Raw genomic sequence first — 6,000 nt, 5'->3', positions numbered from 1 at the left:
ATGGACCATATAGTGTAAAACTGCAAAATAAACATTATTGTCCATCTTACTATAAACTTTGTTTCATTATGAAAAACAAAATTTTATTTTACGATTTATTATTGTTTATGTTTTGAATTAGATATGTATGGGGGCAAAAAAATCTGTTAAGTGCTTAGGGCCTATAAAAGTCTTAATCCAGCCTTGTTCATTGGCCAGATATACCAGTTGCCAAATTCCAATTTGAAGGTTCCTTCTGCATTTGCCTACTGCTTATGGATATTGCACTTAATAATGATAATAGGTGTATGTTTTCTATTTTAATGATTATTCAATTAAGAGTGAATTCTGAATTGGGGTGGCGCAGTGCTGCCTCACATCCTGGTTCCTCTCAGTTGGCACTCCACCTGCGGGTGTCCTTTGGGTGCTGTGATTTCCTCCCACAGCCCACAGACGTGAAGGTTAGGTGAACTGGGGATTCTAAATATGGCCCTGGTGTGTGTGTGCGTATGTGTGTGTGTGTGTGTGTTTGCCTGTGATGGACTGGCGCCCAGTCCAGGGTGTGTTTGTGCCTTACATCCTATGTTAGCCACTGCAGCACTAATTTGGATTAAGTGGGTTAGACAATGACATGACAAAATATGAATTAGATGTTTGTACCACAGAAATGGAAGCTCTCTGGTATGTGATGTTGTATTGGCTAATGGCGTTTTTACACTCCTAGACTGTCGTGTCTGCTTTGTTCCAAATCAGGGGGTGATTTGTTACTTTGTTTCAATTTCCAGTTAGTTCAGTTGCGTTTCACACTGCAATGTCTCAACAGAACTAAGCATACAAATAAGCATCCCATGTCCACATCGTGGATGTCTTTCATTGGCTGGTACATTTTTTAATAATATCAAGGAAGGTTGAAAAACAGTTGTGTTTACATACCACAATATTTTCCATTATTATTTGTTTATTTACCAAACACAGCTGTTTGAGCAAAATGTCTTTTATTGAGCATCAGGAAAACACTTCAGATGTATGCATCACTAGGCATGGTAGAGAATGGGCACATTTCAAATAGGCGAGTGTAAATAAAGAAGGCAAGCTCTGCTGAGGGTACACACTGAGGGGTATCAACGCATGACAGGAGACATGCCAGGGGAGTTTCATTTAACTTTTCATTTAAATTTAATTAAATTTGTGAATTTCCCCTTGGGATTAATAAAGTATCTATCTATCTATCTATCTATCTATCTATCTATCTATCTATCTATCTATCTATCTATCTATCTATCTATCTATCTATCTATCTATCTATCTATCTATCTATCTATCTATCTATCTATCTATCTATCTATCTATCTATCTATCTATCTATCTATCTGTATGATGTTAATCCTCAAGTAGCCCCCCTATGAACCTAACTTCAATATGAGTTATCTCAAATTGCATGTCTTCTGTTGTAACTCTGGCAACTGTTTGTTAATATGGTTCATTTGGTAGTGTTTGATTAACATTTATTACATATAGACATGTACAAATTTGTTGGTGCCCTTCCACGAAAAAAGAAGAACCCCACAATTGTCTCTGAAACATCGTGAAAAACTGACCAAAGTAATTGGCACCCATCATTGTTAATTTCGTATTTAACAAAAATCAGACTTTGCTCTGGAGTTTGAAATTCCACAGAAAATTTCAATTAAGAACACAAATGAAAAATGGCATGGACAAAAATTATGGGACCCTTAACCTAATATTTTCTTGCATGACCTTTAGAGGCAGTGCCTACAAACAAACGATTCCTGGAGCTCTCCATGAGACTTCTGCACCTGCTCACAGGTTGTTCAGCCCCCTCGTCCTAAAGAAACTGTTCCAGCTGTGTCAGGATTCAAGAGGGTCTTTTACAGATTGCATGTTTCAGTTCTTTCCACAGATGCTCAATGAGATTCAAATCAGGGCTCATCCATCCATCCATCCATCCATTATCCAACCCGCTGAATCCAAACACAGGGTCACGGGGGTCTGCTGGAGCCAATCCCAGCCAACACAGGGCACAAGGCAGGGAACCAATCCCGGGCAGGGTGCCAACCCCCAGCAGATCAGGGCTCATAGAAGCCCCAATTCAGATTAGTCCAATGTTTTGTCCTTTGCCATTCTTTACGCTTTTTGCTTTGTGTTTTGACTCCTTATCCTGTTGGAGCGTCCATGAGCTGCGACTGAGACAGAGCTTTCTGACACTGGGCAGGATGTTTTCAGTCCAGAATATCTTAATGGTCTTGAGATTTCATTGTTCCCTGCTCAGACTCGAGGCACCTCATGCCAGATGCAGCAAAGCAGCCCTAAAACATAACCGAGCCTCCTCCATGTTTTACAGTAACTATGGTGGTCTTTTCTTTGAAAGCTTCATTTTTTTATCTGTTGACATAGAGCAGGTGTGACTTGCCGATGTGACTTGCGAGACTAAAGTGTACATAACATAACATAGCTGTTTTAGATTTGAATAATCCAATTCAGGGTTCAGGTAGAATGGAGTGTATCCATGCAGCAGCAAGTGAGAGGCAGGAAACAAAACAAAAAAAAAATAGCTGGCAAGGCTTTGTGTTTTCTTTTTGTTACTGTAGTTGCTTGAAAACCATAAAGAGAAAATAATGAGTAGCATTCGTGACTTTGAACTTTTTCTGTGGACCAAACACTTGACTAACATCAGTTTGCAAGTTTTTGCATTTTTCTCTTAAAATTTAAAACCAAAGAAAGAAATGATGTTCAGTTTGTGACAGGGCTGCTGCTGCTGCTGCTGCTGCTGCTCCATAAGCTTAAAATGTCTGTATAGTATTATTGTAACAGAAATATGGAGGGAGAATGGACAGAATCCTTGCAATATCAGCATTTTGCCTACATCAAAAACACGAGAACAAAATGATATTTTATAGATTGTCGGGTGCAAGTGACTGACAAAGTCCGAAGGAAAGTGGTGGTGCCAACCCGGCCACCCCATTTAATACTGAAAGAAGAAAAAAAGTAGAGTTAGTATCAAAATAAACAGGTGATCGATGGCACAAGCAAGGGGAAAAGAAAATCAAAAGAACTTCAGCCTCTGATGGCTCCATGCTAAAGGTCTGTCAAGATTGACACACCTCCTTCCAGGAACGTTTGCCTTTATAAGGTTCAGACCAGAAGGGGCAGGGCATCTCAAAGCAATGAGGGCGGGGTCAGTGGCCCTCATTGGGTGTCTTTTCAGAGCTGCTAGTGACAAGACCCCCCCCCACACTCGTCAAAAAAGTGTTGTAGCACATCTGATCTGAACCAATAAAGACCTATAGACGTGCATGTATTACTCTCTTTCTCTAGCTCTATCTCTATGTATATATGTACATGTGTGTATACTTTATAGATAGTATAGACCCCTCTCAGCCTGCATAATAATTGACTCTCCTTTCAACAAAACAGATAACAGTGGTTTGTCTTTCATTTCCTAGGAACATCTGAGTACTGCGGTGTTTTACGAACAAAGATTTTTAGTGACGCAGTATTTAGTTGTATGAAATTAAATCAAATGTGAAAAACTGGCTGTGCACAAATGTGGGTCCCCTTGTCATTTTGCTGATTTGAATGCCTGTCACTGCTCAGTGCTGATCACTTACAACACTAAATTGGTTGGATGAGCTCGTTACACCTTGAACTTCATAGACAGGTGTGTCCAATCATGAGATATAAAGGTATTTAAGGTGGTCAATTACAAGTTGTGCTTCCTTCCCTTTGACTCTCCTCTGAAGAGTGACAGCATGGGATCCTCAAAGCAACTCTCCAAAGATCTGAAAACAAAGATTGTTGAGTCTCCTGGTTTAGGGGAAGGCTACAAAAAGCCATCTCAGAGGTTTAAACTGTCAGCTTCCACTGTAAGGAATGGAATCAGGAAATGGAAGGCCACAGGCACAGTTGCTGTTAAACCCAGCAGGTCTGGCAGGCCAAGAAAAATACAGGAGCATCATATGCACAGGATTGTGAGAATGGTGACAGACAACCCACAGATCACCTCCAAAGACCTGCAAGAACATCTTGCTGCAGATGGTGTATCTGGACACCGTTCTACAATTCAGTGCAATTTGCACAAAGAACATCTGTATGGCAGGGTGATGAGAAAGAAGCCCTTTCTGCACTCACGCCACAAACAGAGTCGCTTGTTGTTGTATGCCAATACTCATTTAGACAAGCCAGATTCATTTTGAAACAAAATGTTTTGGACTGATGAGACAAAAATTGAGTTATTTGGTCAGAACAAAAAGCGCTTTGCATGGCGGAAGAAAAACACCGCATTCCAAGAAAAACACCTGCTACCTAAAGTAGTGTTTCTTCCCAATGAAGAGGCCGATCGGCGAGAAATACAAGATTTGTTGTTTGGTGAAAGTGAAATCCACATACACGAGAGGCAGAGATGCAAAGTTGTTGGTGCGAAGTGGCTGCTACGTAGCGCAGGCCGGGGGGGTTGGCAAGCAAAGCAAGCAGCGGGCAAAGCCCCATAGTATATATATATATTAGTAAAATAAACAGAAAACAAACTCATAATGAGTTGGAGATTCTACCCCTTATACTTGAAAATTAGGCAAATTGCAAAGAAGTCTTTATAGACACAAGTTCAAGGCAGAACTGAACTACAGCAGAAATCATGGCATTTATAATAATTCATTACATTTATATAGCACTTTCCTCAGTACTCAAAGTGCTATCCACACAGGGAGGAACCGGGAAGCGAACCCACAATCTTCTTACTGCAAGGCAGCAGCACTACCACTGCACCACCTGTGAGGATTTATATATATGATAGACAGGAAGAGGTGGGTTCCTGGGGACCAGGACCGGAAATGGTATCTTTAGGAGGCGGGTTCTGCTAATGGTCTATAGAGAGAAAAGTCGAGAAAGTGTTAGAGGACAGCGCCAACCCCTGGTCCGACTGAGAAAAACATTTACCTGAGCCTGCAAACTATCTCTAATGCACACCTGTGTGACAACATACACACACACACACACATATAGTATATAGAATTTATTGAAGTTTAATGAAAGTACATTTTTGCAATTTTGCTGACTCTCTCAGAGAGCTCAGGCTTTTTTAAGGGGGAGACGGAGACCCCCAGCTCCCACAACTTTGTAGTAGGCTATGCTTGGCACCACAATACTTTCAAAATTAAACCGACTCCAATGATTTAGTCACAATTAAGCACGTAATAAAGGTGCTCAATAAAATTAGCACTGATTGAATTTTCATCAATAAACAGTTGGATAGTTTTATACTGAAGTTATTGCATTTAATATTGCATTGCCCTTTATTTAATAACGGCACTCTGAAATGACACAACACAAGTCAAAGCTCATTATTGTGCCCTTTGATCAGAGCTCCAGCCCCAGCGCCTGTTTTTACTTTAGCCCACTAACTCAAAATCCAGTGATTCAAATTTAATCTGTAAATGAAACATCACGCTTCAGAGTCACTGCTTGGATAGAAATTAGAAGAGGATTAAAGTCTGGAATATCAAAAAAGCGCTGAAAGGACAGAATGTACTGCTAAAAGCAATAGCAATTTGTTTAACCATTTATACTGGGATGGGGTGAAAATTGCATCCAGAAATCAACCTGAGTTATGTTTCAGCCAGGCTGGTGTTCCAATTCTATTTATGCATCTTTTTTTCTCATGTTCGATTCATTTGTATTAATGTTGTTATTTATATTTATTATTTGTATTATTAGTTTTGTGAATTATTTCACCTCTATATTTCTATGCTTTTTCTATTATGTTCCATGTATTTTTGTGGGTGGTTCCCCAAGAGGCAGGGCCACCTGTTCATCTCCATCAAATGACAGCCTTCAGTGCTATTAAGGCTGAGTGGGCAAACAGTCCCCTGCGGTTCATTGAATACACTTGGTGATGCTGTTGAGTTCTTTCGTGATTATTACATCACTTATTAATTATTCTTTGGAGTCTTGACCTCTAGCTCTACTTTTAAACTTTTCTTTCCATTTCTGCTTTTTTGGGGATTT

This window comes from Erpetoichthys calabaricus, chromosome 1 (assembly GCF_900747795.2).
Source record: "Erpetoichthys calabaricus chromosome 1, fErpCal1.3, whole genome shotgun sequence".
In the NCBI taxonomy this organism is placed as follows: Eukaryota; Metazoa; Chordata; class Cladistia; order Polypteriformes; family Polypteridae; genus Erpetoichthys; species Erpetoichthys calabaricus.
This window is presented reverse-complemented; position numbering follows the sequence as displayed.